The following is a 17,972-nucleotide window of genomic DNA, read 5'->3' as shown; positions in this document are numbered from 1 at the left end:
TCATATTTGAAATTTTCATTTGTCGACTTCACCCATACCGAAACTCAAGTAATAACTCTATATTAGAATCATGCTTGATGGTCTACAATCCCATTCCACTTTCAAAATTTTTTTCCTCTTCATGAGAATATCTAAGAAAAGTGTGCAAATAAATCTAGTTATATGTGATACCATTAAATGAATGATATGATAGGAATGAATAATTTGCTTTCAATCATATAGAGTCAATGCATTCATGCATTCTCATTCACTTATGGAATTCACAAATGATCATAGTCACCTCACTAAAAGAACTTAAGCAAGATGTGATGAAAATTTAGCTAGGTAATAATCAAATTAGAGCAAAATCTTAAAACTACTTAAATTCTTAAGAGAACACTAAATCAACTTCACGAAGTGATCTTCAAAATACCCATATTATCTTCTAATGGTTTCCAAATGATATTTGTAAAGATTTTCCAATACAAAATCTTCCAAATCAAAATAGTTTATACTCTCAAATGATTCTTCAAAACTTTCTCAAAAATTTGAAACATCAAATCGTCAACATTTTATTCAAATACCACACTGCATTTAGAATGAAAAAGATGTTTAAGTAAAAACGTAATGTATTAAGAATAAGCATAGCCCTTGAATTAGTTACCCCTCGGTAAAGGCATCAGGAATGGTCAATCTTCGTACCGACGGGTGAGTCTCTTTCTCTTTCATTTCAAAAATAAAATTTTATCTTTCTGAAAGCAATCTAAAAATCAAAGTAAATTTTGGGGATACAAACAATAACTAAAAAATAATTGTGTTCTCATGTCCTTTTTGTTGGAGGTGTTGCATTATATAAAAAATGAAAATAAAAAATAACTAATTAAATGAATGGACTATAACAACTAAGACAAAATATGGTACAAGAGAAAAAATCACAAAACATATATCAATGACTTGTGTGCTAGTGATGTTGGTGAAGAGTCCTTGGTAGTTGCATGAGCACCCACTTGACTAGGAGATATCTATTATTTAATGAAAAAAGTCCATACAATTATAAACATTGGATGAAAGAAAATAAAACTCAAGTCAAAAGTGTATGAAAGAAAACATTCCAACTTAAAAATTATCATATTCTCTAGTAAATGTTTTACTAGGTAGAGTGTTAACTTTTTGCAGAGCAATGTCCAACCTCACCCAATCTATGATATCATCATCATCATCCATGTGGACATTATATGACTCACTTTCCCAAAAATTGTTGTTGTTGTCTTTAATGTTGTCTCCATTTGCAATACTTTCTTTCATGTGCATCTCAGATAAATATCATGGTTTTGTTGTTATAACAACCTTCCAATCTGATTCGATAGGCTCATGAATATAAAATACTTGTTGTACTTATAAAAGAAGAACAAATGGCTCATCTTACATGCATGTAGATGTGGAGTTTATTAGAGTGAAGCCAAATTCATCCTTTTTTAACCCTTCATCATTTCCATTGAGAACAGCAAATTATTCACAATTTAATTAAAAAAAATCTAAAGTCCACACGTTATTCTATTTAAATGATATCAGTGACAACCCCATGATATGTGATGTCAATAATAGTTGGATTTATATCTCTAGCACATGAAAAACATGAAGTTTTTGTTGTAACAACCACACTACTAGTTTGAGACTTGCACTTGACTTCCCCATCTTTTGTGTGAAACCTAAATCCATTTATCAAAAATCCTTCACAGCTTCTTGCTACTCTTTGGGGCTATTGAGAAAACCATATAAATTCATTAGGAAACTCTTTGTTTCCTTCCTTATACAATTGATGAATCCGGATGATATCAAATATATATTAATTCACTATTAGAAAAAATGACATCAATAGTAGTAAAAACAATTGCAAACAACTTATCTCACATGATCTTCAAACCAATTAGGAAACTTAACTTTATGGTACCACTCAATGTTACAAACTCTTCTAAAAATTTGTCTCTTAACTAGTTCCAAATGCTTTGTACAACAATAATTAATAAAGTAAAATTAATGTAATAGGTTAAATTAATAACAATTTGTAAACATAACAGCAAATAACTTACTAAAGGTATGGTGCCGCAGTAGGGTGGTTAAATAGCAAATAAGTATGTGCTTGTTGAAGACTTAAATTGTCGAAGGTGCATAGTTCTTGCTTGCCTAAAGCATGATCCTTTTGTGAGACATTAGAGTTAACTAATAATGTCATGTCAACCTCATCAAAATTTCTCATAGGTCTATTGAAAAGTTTCACAGTGCCATATAAATATCTAAACAAAATGTTATACATTCTTCAGCTAAATGTCCTTTAGTAATAGAACCTCATGGTTGACTTTTATTGCATATATATGCCTTCAGCTTCAACAAGTACATGGATGAAATACTTGATCAATTATTCAAATCACTATATAGAAACATTACATATGTAAGATGTTTATAAAATACCTTTCAATAGGGTATATCTACTAGTATTGTACTGGTCCACCTAACTTAAGTTCACATGCTAAATAACAAGATCAACAATTATATCAAAAAATGAAGGGAAAAATTCTTTTCAAATGACATATTACAAGTGTAATGCATCCTTCCAACTGATTGAGCTCATCTTCCTTTACAACCTTTATGCATAAATCTTTTAAAAAGAACACAAATCTCAATTAACATTGCAGTTACCTTTTGGGTAAAGTTTTTCTTAAAGCTAATGGAAGAAACTGGTGTATTAAGACGTGATAGTCATGACTTTTTAATCCTAAGATCTTACGTTCTTTAACCTGTACACAACGTGATATGTTTGCCAAATATATATTAGAATCTGCATACATTCCTAGTGCATCTGATATCAGTCCTTCCATGTCATCCATGTCATCTTCACTAATCTCATTCTCTTGATGGAGGCAGCATACTTCACCATGATAATTCCAACACACATAATTTAGAGTAAACCCAAAGCATAGCATATGGTTAAATGCATCTTCTACTGAGTGAAATAAAAAGTTCTTGCACTTTACACATGGACATGTAAGTTTGTCATCAATAATAGCATTATTTGCAATGGCAAAGTTAAGAAAATTTTCAATCCCTCTCAAGTACTTAGGGCTAGCCCTATTAAATGAAAACATTCATACAAATCAATTAATTAAGCTCACCACCATATAACATAATAGAAAAATGAATTTGTTAGATAAAAAAGTTACCTATTTTGGTGGACCCAACTTCTATCATCCATAATGGCAAAATTGTATGGTGATTATATTGCTTTCTAAAATAATAATTTAAAAAATTTTACTTAGTGGATAACATTCAGAAGAATATATATAACTTAGTCTCAAGCACATCCTTCTATGACTACGATTATTCAAATGTTGCATTGTCAAAGTTAAAAAGAATATAACCACCTTAAACTCAATGTTGCTTGTTGTTACCTAAGCACAAATGTTTTAGAAGTCAAAAAGTCAAATGACACAAATAATTACGAATAACTTAGTGATAGAAAAACATGTTTTTCTAAATCTTCTTCAAAACAAAGTTCATTGTCCTTTTGTATCACTTAAATTGGTATATGTTTCACTTAAATAAAGAAGTTGCAATAAACATGTTGAACATTGATGTTCTTTTTTGTACAATTGACTAGTAATTTGAAATTTTAGGAAACTAGGGTATTTTGACAATCTTATGTGAAAAGAACATGGGAGGTTCGTTGTTATAACTTTCACTTACTCAGTTATTATTAATTATAATCACATTTCCAAAAACATTGACAACATAGTCATCATCTTTTTATATTTTTGAATTATTGTTAATTACTGAAAATCAAAATACATGTGAATACACTTACTTCAAACCTGGCATGTCCAGTTTGAGCATGGAAAACCATCTATTTGCAGTCTCCCCATTGCTGGAAGGATCTGCTCATTAGTGACTATGGGACAACACAAGACCATTTTGATTCCCTTACTGATTTTGTTTATTCCTTTTTCTGATCTTTTCTATTTCAACTAGCCTTAGATACTGTGCAAATTGCCTTCTTCCCAAGCCTGATGAATCATATCTGTTGTATTTAGTTTCTCTAATTTCACTTAACTACTATTTCTATTGTTTGTTATCTAAGATTTTTTGGAAGTAGCTTGTGTTCTGTAGTTGCTTCTCTAGGGAGTGAACAACCAATTTTCTTTCCTCTGAATTCAGAATTTCACATGTAGTTGATTCGGCATTAAGAAACTTGTACAGATTTTTTCATAAATGAAAACTGCTTCATGGCTATCATGATCACACACACACACACACACACACACACACACACCATAAATTTGCATGTAAGCATGTTTAAACAGGACTAGGGGAAAGAAAATACACGGCTAGAAGGAGAGACCATTACATAAGATCCAAAAAGAAATATATTCTTGTTACTTCTTATTGTAGTCAAGATTTTTTAACAATGGCATGTTTTAGCAATGTAAAGATAGTATAATAACACTATAACAGAGAGCAACATTTAGAAAAACATAATATGTAATGTGCACACCATCAAGCTTGGCTTCAAAAAGCTTTTTGCATTTGGCTTGAAATTAAGCACTATGGCAGATTAATCTTGATGCCATCAAATGCAATAACCAATAAAAAGGACCTTATTTGGTTGTTTATCAAAGCTTCACACCGAAATTAAACTAGGGAATGCATTCATCTTGCAATCAAACACCACCGGTAGACAATTTTGTGATGAAAATTTCAGAAATTTTTGGTACAGCCGGAAAGTGGTTCATTTGGAAAATTTGCTCTGACTCATACAGTCTATTAACATGTAACACAAAATCTGCTCCATACAAAAACATACTGCGATGAACCATGCTATAATCAACCAACTGCAGTTAATCCATCCCCCTTCAGAATTCTTCATTAATGGCATAGTTGTTTTGAAAATAGTTGATGAAGAGTAGGGCTGAAAGCTACGAAAATGGTGGACCATGCAACCTGAGTTGGACAATTTGTGTTGAAAATTTCAGAAATTTTTGGTACATCCAGAAAGCTACCGTCCAGGTTGTGCACTCATCAACATACACAAGAATTGGTTGTTTATAAAACCTATTAAAATTAATTATTATTATTATTATTTGCAATCTAACCTTATGGATATGGTTTTAAAAGTGGTTTGGTGAGAAACATATATTAAGTTAGTCATTTTCTTAATTGAATAATAATTTTTTAATAACAAAAAATGAACGGATCTTATAACATCAAAATTTTATAGTATAAAGATCCATTTTTACAAAAAACTTAAACTAAATCATGATTTACATTAAATTAGTGTTTATAAACATATTAGAAAGTTCATATTTTGTTTAAAACACTTTTTAATATGATCACTCAAGTGGTCTGGTAGCTACCAATCACTATATATATGTAGCACTGAAACTAAGGTAAACATATCAATTTGACACCTACATAACATGATTATTCTCTGGATTAGAATAATTGGCATTACTGTTAGTACAAGTTGCAATGAAGACCTCAGCTGTGATGCTTCTAGTCCATTCTCTCCAAAGTGTACGTTAGGTATGTCAAAAAAGTTGTACAAGATATTAAAATGACAACCACATGAACCCATAAAATTTAAAATAACAATTTACCTATTTGGCCTTAAATCTTGCAAAGCTTTGTGTACTGTTGGTACGTTGGAAATTTTGATTTGTACGTGCGTTTGTAATTTTTTCACTAATTTCATGCAATGCCAAATCTCATTATAAAATATCAACATATATTCACTACAGTTTGCGATACGATGTATATATACCTTGGACTTACCTTCAGCAAAATATTGCATACTTGATTCTCAATTGTTAGTTGGAATATTGTATTTCAACCTGAATTGGGTGTGACGTGCTTCTTGAGCTGCAAGCAGTTTGAAACTTTGCACCCATACCTCCAATATCTATAAAGACGTGTGTATTCATGCATTATCCACTTGCGCAAAGGAACCCTTCCTATTTTTTCAATTGTGCAGTGGCTAGAACTCGAGTAACTCCATACGTGTTTCTTGCTGGGGTTTCTATAACATCCATTTTAGGTTATCATAAAAAATGAGCCACTTAGTGTATGAAAGTTCTTACATCAAAATTAATACATGCATACACGAACAACCTTTATTGCAAGTATCATCTTCTTTTGTGCCCCTCATTCTCATATGTTGATGGCATAAATTGTGGTCTGGTTGCCATCTGAAACACAACAAACACATATATACCCAATCTCAGATAGAGAACTTGACATAAGACAGAGAGAAAAATGAAGAGAGCATTGAAGGAATTCATCAATAAAAATTGGACATGTATTTACAAGTAACTTTCCAAACAACAAAACCATACCAACTGTTAAACATAATTCCCTTCGATCATCACTAACCCAATTAGTATCATAATAGGCATTACCAGCTTCAGCACTTGACAAAGTGTGTATATCCATATTATAATTATTATTGTCTTCAATAGCTTCTCCAAACAACATTGTCAGTCATTGTCTATCGGATCCTCAACATAGAATACTTGTTGTGTCTAAGATACCAACACAAAGGGTTCATTCTTTATACATCTGAAGTTAATGTTAATGCATGCGACTCAAAGAGTGTGTATGTGTGTGTGTGTGTAATATAGAGGGAATCAATTGCACCCAATGGTATAACCAACCGTACCAATTCGTCCAATCTAGAGAGATTGGATGGCCTAGATCAACACTCAACAATTGGGCAAGGTCACGGCCAACAAAATGTCTTTTCTTTCATTTGTTCTCTCTCTCCGCACTCTTTTCTACTCTCTCATTCCCCTGTGACCCTCCCTCTACCTTCTTCATGATGCATACAGATCCACTACCCCTTGCACTTCTCGCCCAGATGCTTCTTGCATTCTCCATCTGCTGCTCTTTTTCTACTTAGTTGCTCTCCTCAGCCGCACCAAACAATCTCTACCAAAATCGTTGAACCCTTCCATTCTTTTTTTCCCTTTCCTCTCTACCCAAACACTCTTCCTCACTCTATTTCTCCTCTTTCCTCTCCCTTCACTGGAGCTGCAAAAGTTGTCATTGCCGAAGTTGCTAGCAGAGGTCTTCCTCCCTTCCGCTGCCTAGGTACCTTTCGCTCTTGCTTGACTACACCTCCTCTTTCTTCTTCTTCTTCTTCTCTTGTCGCATACATGCCTTTATATGTCTCTTGCGTCTCATTTTGTTTGCCTGTTCATTTATAGTTATTTATAATAAATCAACCATAATTTGTTGAGAAGGTTTTGCCAACAGTAGTCTTGAATATATTTCTTCTTCCTTTTGCCTCACTACCAAAAAAGGAAAAGGAAAAACCGTTGCACTAAATGGGCAAGGTATTCATTTGGGTGTACAAACTAGCAACAAAGTAATGTCGACTTTTTTCTGTCTTACCCCTCCCCCCCCCTCCCTCCCTCTCTCTCTCTCTCTCTCTATAGGAAAATTGAATAGTGACTCTAACTTTTAAAAAGTCGACATTACTTTGTTGCTAGTTTGTACACCAGGACTGTCTGAGATCCAACATGATGGATGGTTAAGGGAAAAACAATGAGAAAAAGGTGATGAACAATTTCATCATTTAATATTAGTTCCATGGTTTTCTCTCAATCATCCATCTAGCCCTGGTTAGATGGCTAGGTATCTCTCGATAACTAGAGTCACCATTGACAATATATATATATATATATATATATAAAACACTGAGAGGTACTTTTGTGGTCACTAATGGCTTCTCCTTGTTGTGATTAGAGTGGCTTCTTGCATGCTTGTCGTGCCACCACTGTCGTAGCAACATTCTCGCACTTGGGTAATATATGTTGGTTTGTTTGAGAAATCTGGAAGGAGACACTCAAGGTTCTTAATATCACAATCCAACTTGCACTATCTTTTTTCTATAGAACTAAGCATGGCAATTATAGATGTCAAACCTTGTCAGCCAAATTCAAGGTACTCACCCTAGGCAAGGTGACTAGTGTTGTGGTAAGTGTGTCATGTTGGAGCTTTGTTGTCATCGCAACTGCTTCCATTGTTGCCAAGAATGTGAGCCGCGGCTGTTTGTTCACCAAAAAGAACTCATCGACCAAACATATGGCTTCTTCTTTGTTGGGCCCATGCACCCCCATCACGCGCATTCTTGGAATTCTCCACACATGGTTCTTCCTGAACCCGGTGCCCAGTCCCCATCCAACCCTCACTAGATTTTAATCAATGCTGGCCAGTTTCTGTTGTCTATGCCTTCCGGTTCCACTGGAATCTTGAAACTGCCTAGCATATCAGATCCACCTCTAACGGTGTCTCATTCGCATGTTGGTGACTCTTTCGATCCCCAATTGCCGATTATTTCTTGTGAGCATTCCCAAGGGCTGGTGGGGTCTTCAGATCATTTGCTTTCATAAATTGTGAAGCTGCTTAGCTCATTAATACTCACCATCTACCTCTCCCTTTATCCCATGACAACTCATATTCTCCACCATGCTCAAGCAGTTAACAGTTACCATGCATTTTGCCCCTTTTCTCTATGTCTGCTCAACTTCCCCCATCTCTCCCTTCTCCCCCTCTGCTTGCCTTGCAAGGCCTTGATGCCTTGTCCCATGCTCATCTTCCTCTCGTAATCAATAGTTACCATTGGGAATTTCAGTTCATGACTACTTGGCCTCCATTCAGGTCGTCACCCCAACAACCCAACACAGGTAGATGGATGCTCTCGCTGGTAGGTTTGTCATGGTTCTAGATTCAGTCTGCAATTCTGGGAGTCAATCGCAACACTTGACATGTTCATTCACACCCTATGCCTACCAAGAAACCTTTCCATCATAAAAGCCAAAGGTTTATTTCTATTGGTTGCTGCTTTCCAGAAATATTGGTCCTTACTGGCACATCCATGGGCTTAATGCCCCCTCCCCTCCCCCATAAGCGCCAGTTCTTTGCCAGTTGGATCAGGCAAATTTGCCATGCATTATGTCGCTTTGTGAAACGAAGATGACTGTTGTTGAAATAAAATATGTGGACCAGTTATGGAGATGTGCCGATTAATTCATACAATTCGGTGGAAGGATATGTATGGTCATTCTGATCCTCTCTAGGCCAGACATACAGGTGCAAATGATTGACCTGGGGTATTGTTTTCATCTCCATCCAATGCATTCTTGATACAAGAGTGGGGATTTTTGTGGCTATTTATGGTATGTTTGAGCTGCTAGGCTACTGAAATTGTGGGCTGATTTGTCTTGCCTCCTTGCCAACTTTCCCAATGTTCATATTTTCGCAGGAGATGTTAAATACCAGCTCCCACATGATGATGTTAATCCTCTTGTGCAGCATAGCCCATCTATTGTGAAATTCTAGGAGTTCACGCAGTCCAGTCACCTCTATCCACTTCTCATTTCTAGTACACGGTACTCTTGGTGATCACTCCCTCATTCAAAATGTTGGATATGACATTTGTTTCTACTAACATGTTGAATTTATTTCTTTCTGTCACATGAGACAGTATCTACTAGTCCATATCAGATATGAAATGTTCATCATTTCATGGAAACTAACTGCTAGGCCATCACGTCAGTTCAGGTTTGAACAATAGTGGCTACATGTGTGAGGGTTCAAGAAGTCTTCAGGCAAGCATGGTTTGCTTTGCCACATGACTGGAGGGTGGCTTTAAGAGTTTCCTATAAACTCTCCAACATTACAAGGGTCATGTTAACCCAACACCAGGTTAACAAGTTTGGCCATATTAATACTTGAGAGCTGGAGTTGGCACAAATATGTAAGACATAGGGGTCCACTTCCGACCTTGCATTAGATATGCTCCTTGCCATGGCATGGCACATCATTGTTCTACCAATTTTTATTACTGAATGGAGGACAAGGGATGAAATCAAATGTAAGGCAAGACACCACATGACATGGTTGTGTGTTAGGGATACAAACAATAGGTTCTTTTACAACATGACCACATGTAACCTTTCCAAGAAGCACACTTGGGCAATTTTTATGGTTGAGTGTGAGAATGAAGGAGCTGTAGCACTATGTGCTGTTACACAAGATTTTATTAATGTTTATTTGGAGGATGTGGCAGATGGTGGCTTGTTAGAGGCTGAAGGTTTTACCTCCCTTTCAGCTCAAAAGGCATTCTCCATGTTGTACTTTTCACCAAGCAAGATATCTTCCTTGCAATTAAACATCTAGTGATTGGAAGGCCCCTGGTGTCAATGGCTTCCATGTTGATGTTTCCAAGGTGTTTTGGTAGGTCGATAAGTTGGAATTCAAGCGGATATTTTAAAAATTTTACAAGAATGCCCAGTTTTTTGCTCAACTAGATGTTGCTAACCTAGCCATTATTTCCAAGAAGACTGATTCTATAGACATTTTTTCCTTCTGGGCTATTTTAGCAAGATACTTGCTAATAGACTTCATAGGTGATGTTGATGTTTATTGGGTCCATGCAATATGCCTTCATACGGGGCAGACAGTTACAACATGGTTATGTCTCTGCATGAGAACTAGTGCCCTTCATGAAGTTGTCCGGCCAATACTTATTTGCTGAAGATAGATTACGGCATTGCCCGATGGAGCACCCTTCTCCAAATCTTGCACCACATAGGCTTTGGTAATCGATGGCACAAATGAAGTGAACCACTTCTCGCTTTGGTGTAGGCCTCTATTTCCATTAGCCATCAACATGGTGACCACTTAAAATGCCACAAGGGCTTACAGTATGGATGCCCACTATCCCTTTGTTCACACCCCTTCCCGTTCTCGGGGGCGTCGAAATGCGAATAAGCAATTTTTTTTTTAAATTGGTTTTTAGGAAAATTTTCAAGAGAAAAGGATCCATTCGTCGTTATGAGGTCCAACTGTTCCTGCCACCTTTAATAGGGGTAATTGGACCAAGGACTAAGGATCATTTAGATCATGTACGAGTTATTGATGCAAATCCTATATGCTTATGCATTGAGGTTTTGGATTCAAGAATCAAAGTTCATCTTGAATAATTGATTTGTTCTTGAAAATAAATTCCTTGGAAAATGATTTGAAAAGTTATTTGAAGATTGAAAGGTTTTCAAATTGATTTGAAAACCTTTGTTTTGTCATTTGTTTTGAAATCCATTATTAGGGATTTTAAATATTGAAATTGAGTTCTTTGTTGTGAACTCAAGATAATTTTTGGTTTGAAATTGTGATCATCTTATGATATATTTTTTTTTGAAAAATGGCTAAGTTATCTTAACAAGCAAAATTGATTTTGAATTCTCCTTTGCCAAATCGTATGGATTGGTCTAAGATATTAGAAATTTGGGATTTGATTAGGTAGAGTTCATTCTTTGTATGAAACATAAGTTCCAAATTGTTAGAAAACGTATTGTTTTATAAACATAGTTTGGCCAAGATTATGAATGCATTGCTTGTGTTTTCTTTGAAGGTTAAGTGAGGTTTACAAATTCTTGTTGCAATATGACTTGGTCACCTTTTGCAACTCAAGTTTGGATCACTTAATTTCTTGAGAAAATGCATGTGGTGATATTGGTTTTGAGTGAGTGTGAATGCATGAAGTGAGAAAAGAAACAAGATGATACATACATGCTTCACTCTCTTCTAATCTCTCAAATTCATTCACTTGGAACATTCATGCTTCACTCTCTTATAATATCTCAAAATCCATTACATATCATACAATCTACACATAAAGATTATTTTAATTAAAATGTAGGACTTTTTCTAAATGTGCTTATCATATTCTTAAGTGCAAATGTTAAAGATGCAGTTCATAAGCATGAAACTTACCATAAAATCATCAAAATGATGAAAAATATAATGATGTCAAAATCAGTTTTTAAAATATATAGAGACATGGATGACATCCACTTTTGTCCCAAAATAAAAAAAAGAATCAGATTTTGGGCTGATTAAAATAACTGAAAATTGTGGACATTGATTCCAAAAGAGAGAGCTTGTTTCTTAGATAGAGACGAAAAGTTTTTCAAACCTATTCAAATTTCAGATTTCATACCAATGAAATCATCCACTTTTTGAGATAAGTTTTGATTAGTTGATCCTTTTTTTGAGGAAGTAAAAAATAAAAATTTTCTGCATTTTAGGAGAGGAATAATCCAATGCAAATCTGAAATTTTTTGAATGAAATCATCAGCCCATACAAAGTGTTTTAGGACGCCGATTGGATGGGTTTAGATATTTTTTTGTTGTTCCTCAAAGGATAGACACTTTGTGGCTGAAAATTAGCATTTTAAATGTAAGGTTTAAGCTAATTCTTAAATCATGGTATGATGTTAACAACTTATACACACTTTAATCATAGATTGCTGAAAATAAAAAAAAATTTATGATGAAATGAAATGATTTCATAGCTTTGTACTACTAAAATCAACAAAATGATCCCCTTTTTTTAAAAACCAGTTTAGAAATGTGTTCCGACCTGATTTTAAAAGAGAAAAATGATTTTTAACAAGAGATTGCACACACACACACACACACACACACACACATATATATATATATATATATCCTACTCTTCAAAATGAAATTTAATCAAGGGACCGCATAACTCATGAATCATGATGATTCATGGTTGGGTTCTTTTATGTAGGAAGATTGAAAACTTGTTTCTAATCTCCCCCATCACCCTTGATCAATTGAAAAAACATGAAACAAAATGACTTTAAATAGAAAGACATGAACGAATGCTCAAGCTAGTTTGTCCTTAGTTTCGCCATGCAAAGGTTGATTACATTCATAAGAATCCATCCATCCTTAATAGGCTTTTTTGTCATATATGTTGCAGTAAAATCACTCTCTCACCATGAGATTCTCTCATGGTGGGGAGTTTAAAATGGTTTTATGGTAAGTTGAATCCATGGATTCATTTTCTAGGAAAAAACTACGATTAAATGTACATGTTAATGCATAATGCATGCATGAGTCGGTTTTTCTAAAAGATGAATCCATGAATCAAATTTTGAAAGGGACATGGCCTTGAGGCTCTTTTCAAAATTTGATTCATGGATTCATCTTTTATAAAAACCTACTCATGCATGCATTATGCATTAACATGTACATTTAATCGTAGTTTTTTCTTAGATGGACATCATTCTCAGCTATAAAATAAATGAAAATAAACCTCTCCCACGAATTGCTGAAATTAAAATGAACCAACAAGAAGCTAAAGTAGATAAGCAATGAGTTAAAATCACCTACCTTGCGGTCGGTCTTGATGTTTGATCTTCTTCTTCACTTGTTTTTTAAATCAAGCAATCCTTAACAAGAATTCTAGCTTGGATTCGAGCTTAGCAAAGCAAGAAGAAGAAGAATGACTTGCTGAAATTTGCATTGGGGAAGAAAAAGCTTCTCTCCATGAAAATCCTAATTAAAGGTTCGCTTAAGGAACCTAACTTAGCAAACTTGATACAAAGAATAGGGGAAATGAAGAAGAGAATGAGAGAGAGGGGGGAAGAGGGCTTGGACGAAATTTCCTTCTCCTCCTTGGCTTCCCCTTCCTAGCTCCTTGATTGTAGCAACTTGATGAAACTTCAAAAATTCGTCCCCCCCCTTGGTTGCCGATGGAGGGTTTATATAGAAGAGAAGAAGGGTTCAACCACCTTCTTAACTCACATTGGAAACTTACTTAAGACTTTGGGGACTTGTAAAATAAGTTAAATAGGGTTTAATGACTCCAATTAATCACTCTTAACTCATTTACATGAGCTAGGTGGGCTGGGCTAGGCATGGTCAACCTTGGTTCAGACCTAACTGACCAACTTTGACCAAAATTTTGAATGAAAATGCCATTACATCGGGTTTTACTTTATTTTATTTTATTTATTTTTTTCTTTGTTGAAATTGAGCTTGTTAGGTTAAAACCTAGTTGTCAAGCTCTAAATGTTATTGAATTATGACAATTCAATTAAAATTTAAAAATTCTATCAAATTTAATTAAGAAAGGCTATTTTTGTCCATAACTTGACTGAAAATGGATTTCAATTGAATGAAACTTTTGTTTAAAATATTAAATTTTAATTTGGTATTTGATTTATTCATTTGACAAATCCAAATGTATATTTGCCTTTTATAAAATTTTAAGTTAGGTTTTGTAATCGCAATTTGATCATAGAAGGGCAAAATTGTCTAGATTGGTCAAATTTGACCAATTGACCAAAGTCAAAACTCATTTGCAAGTAGTTTGACTTTGTTTGAGGTAATTCAATGAATTTGAGCTAAGAAAGCTCTTAATTGAGCTAAATTGTACTTTGACTAAGCTTAGTCAAAGTAGATTCAATCCGGTCAAGGTCTATTTTTGTCCACTAATTTGTTTGTGGGGTAGACCTACCCTTTTGACTGAGTTGAACTCATGGCGACCGACCTAGCTGAAATGGGCACCACATTTGGGTGCACCTAGGTCAAACGAACTTGGATTAAGTAGGTTAGGTGAGTTTAATTCTAACACTTACTGCTTCTTTAGAATTTGATTTTTCTTTAACTAAGAGAGGGAGAGAGATTAATGTCTCTCTTTTCCTCTCAACCCTTATTCTTTTAATTTTGAAAATGATTTTTTTATTTAATTGAGGAAAGATATTTTTGGAAAAGGGTGGGCTTCTGACCACACGAGTTAGGTGGGGCCCACATGTGGGTCCCACATAGCATTCTAGACCGGATTAGATCCAATTCTCATATTTAAATCGAAATTTGAATTTTGCAATCGGATTTGGATTTCAAATGACATTTATAATTGGATTTGAATTTCAAATGACATTTGTAATTGGATTTAAATTTCAAATCCTAATTTGGACATAGTTTGGACTCGTAATCTGCATTGAGATTCGTGTCATGAATCAAATTCATGATTTGAATCTAAATTGTGTTTAGATTCGAAATTGACTTTGAAATTGCAATTTTTCACAATTCTTTTGTAAAATTTTGACATTGCTTCAATCGATTAGGGTGAAAAAAATTTGGGGTGTTAACACCCTTTTTTTGTTCAACATTGTTTGCAGAAAGGTTATTCATACTTCTAAAAAGGGCATCTGTTGCATCTCATCTTCAACTAATGGAGCTCCATGATTCTACATGATACATGTTGCAGTATGTGGATGACAATTTGCATTGTGGTAGCATGACTCAATAGCAAATGTTCATGGTTTTCTATTTGTTGTGCCTATAGCCAATCAATAGCAAAACAAAGACTTTCGTCATTATTGAGAATGAGGAGCTCACATTTTGTTTCTAGTTGGCTCTTCAACAGTTAGTAAGCGACCTCTCTTTCAATATCATGGATTTCCATTGCAGCTTGGACCCATCACTAAGGCAATGTGGATTCTAAGTCATTCATAAGGTGCAGAAGAAATTGCAACCATGGTAAGGGATCAACTTGTATGTGATTGATTGAGAGTCTAATTTGCCATGTGATTGCCTTGATTCCATCTTTTATGATGGCTGGTAGGATTAACAAGTACCAGCACCCAAATGCTATTAGAACAAACGACTAGCGTTAACCAGCTGTAAGGCTGGAATCGATAGGCCTCCTCCACCGAACAAGATGGTGTTTGTCTTCGTTGAGGGTACCAGACCATAGAAATCTCCTCACAATATCATTATTATTCTTGTCTATGCTTGTGGGCAGCATGTAGACCGACATACAAAAAGATAGAACCATGGCTAGCACATGATTAAGTAGTACTCCTAGGAAAGGATAAATAAGTACCCGTCCATGATCAGAGCTTCTTTTGAATCTTATCTAAAATGGGGTTAGAGGCCACTTTTATGATCTATAAGAGTTGCATAGGCAGCCCTAAATAAGTGAAAGTGAACTCACTTATAGGTCAACTAAAAATTTGCTCAGCCTTCCTCCATAGATTTTGATCTCCATTTATTATAGACAGCTTGCTCTTGTGCTTATTAATCTGAACGCCAATGATAGAAAGCAACTTTGAGAGAGGGTGGGAGAGAGGAAGGGATAGGAACTAAGAGACTCACCTTGCAGACAACTACCATGCCAACTACATTACTCTGTAGCATGGGAGGAAGAGAGATAAATCCAACATTATGTAATAATGACCATCAAAAGGTCATACATTCTTATCACAGATTCGGAAACCTCTCAGATCAAATCTGAGGGAAAAAAGCATAGTATTTGTGTTTAACAATCTAGACTTTTAATTTTAGAATTATAAAAGACTTATTTGATGATAAAACAATTGAAATTCTGACATTTAAATATTAATGTTGGACTTCAACAACCCACAAATTCAGTCTTTCTCTTGCTTGTTAGACAACAAAATCAAACATGAACATGGTAAAGAGAAAATAGTATTTCACTAATATTCACAGACCAAATCATCAACAATAACCAAACTTGGAATCTGCATCTTAATTAAAAGTAGGCAACAAAATCATGCAATCTATTTGCAAAAAAGGAATGGTAAAATGAGCAGAAAAGGGCTCTTCAATGATGAGATTACATTTACCAAAATATTGTTCATTCTATGCATTTAGTTATTTAGTTATAAGAGGACAATGTATAGATAATAAGCATTATAAGTGAGCCTCCTCTTCAAGGTTATTTCAACAGGTAGAGGTAGTGTCATATGAATATGGTGATGGCAACTCCAGAAAAAAAAATTATTATTTTCCTCTTCTAAAATACTATGACAGCAACAAGAAGCATCTTTACAACTAGATGATGCTATGCATGTTGGAGGAAATCGGGGAATGACGAAGTGAGGTAATAGTTCGACAATGGAGAAGATAGGAAAGAGGAGAGTGGTGGTAGGAAAAGAAAAAGGAAGCTACCTTTCTTCCCTTCCATGTCTGTGATTGCTCCTCCTCCATTCCTCTGCTACCCTTTAGTTGATCCCTTTGACCTCCTCCTCCTGACAATTAATAAAGTTAAAGTATCTATTGTTGGAAGTTTGAGAAAAACTAAGTTATGACTAGACCTCCAACTAACATCAACTTGGACATCAGAACTATCATCTTGCTAGTACAACATATATGAAAAATGGTCCTCATAAATATGCATTTCATGAGCAAGGTTTTGAAAGCAGAACAATCCCACAAATCCTCAGGCTTTGAAGGCAGAACAGTCCCACAAAGCTATAGAATTGGAAGGCAATTTTGAGTTCAAATAAACTTTATTTCGAGTATAAACACAAGCAAAACTATAATGGAGAGCACCACTTCTTAACCTACCGGCCACAAATCCCTTTCTCTCTTTCTTCTACTTCAACCGAATGAAAAGAAATTACAACAAATAACAATTTTTGGTATCTAACCAATTTCAAGATAACGAGAATCCAATATTACAATAGCACAGTAATTTTCTGAGAATATGAAAAAAGAAATTCAAATAAATTTGAAGTTAATTGGCAATATATATTCTACATATTGTTCACAAATTGCACAATGTAATCAATCATTCATCTATATTTTGTAGATTAGTATCAGTTCTAAAGATCTCGTTCATCTCCAATTGATGCAAATCTTTTAAGAATTTTCTGGTTTTGCATTAATACATCAACAAAATTTGGATTGGCACACGAGTCTAGGAATAGAGACTAAACAACAAAGAACTAGATTTGGCTATTGCAAATGGGCTATACCATCCAGCTCCATGCTTTCTTGATAATGGCCTTAAATTTACTAAACCAGATAGAATTCAGCATGTAAATTCCAACCAGCATACTTCAAAACTATGTAAACAGTGGAAAACCCTAATAAGAACATAATAGCAAACAACTATGTGGACCTCAAAGTAAATATGTAAATGAAAATTAAAGAGCCTTGATAATCTATGTCACCCACAACACATCCAACCGTCTTAGGCATGCACAAAAGAAAATAAAACTTTGTAATGCACACCAGCCAAACTTGTGGGCATCATATAAACTTGAAAAGAACCAGCGAAGATGCACACTTTTGCATTACACACTTCGCTAGGTGAC

At 34.7% G+C, this 17,972-nt stretch overlaps 1 long non-coding RNA gene across 4 annotated transcripts in view; it reads right to left on the bottom strand.

Annotated features, from left to right (window-relative positions):
* Positions 1 to 5,963: 5,963 nt before the first annotated feature.
* LOC116259970 (uncharacterized) overlaps positions 5,964 to 17,972 on the bottom strand; it is a 43,306-nt gene continuing 31,297 nt past the window's right edge. For 3 of the 4 annotated variants that reach the window (XR_007574221.1, XR_007574222.1, XR_007574219.1), the window contains one exon: positions 16,469 to 16,901. This is a non-coding gene — a long non-coding RNA (uncharacterized LOC116259970). Of the gene's footprint in view, positions 6,216 to 16,468; positions 16,902 to 17,972 lie in introns of those variants that run through there. The other variant, XR_007574220.1, reaches the window with a different exon arrangement.

Source organism: Nymphaea colorata, chromosome 9 (genome assembly GCF_008831285.2).
Source record: "Nymphaea colorata isolate Beijing-Zhang1983 chromosome 9, ASM883128v2, whole genome shotgun sequence".
In the NCBI taxonomy this organism is placed as follows: domain Eukaryota; kingdom Viridiplantae; phylum Streptophyta; class Magnoliopsida; order Nymphaeales; family Nymphaeaceae; genus Nymphaea; species Nymphaea colorata.
This window is presented reverse-complemented; position numbering and strand designations above follow the sequence as displayed.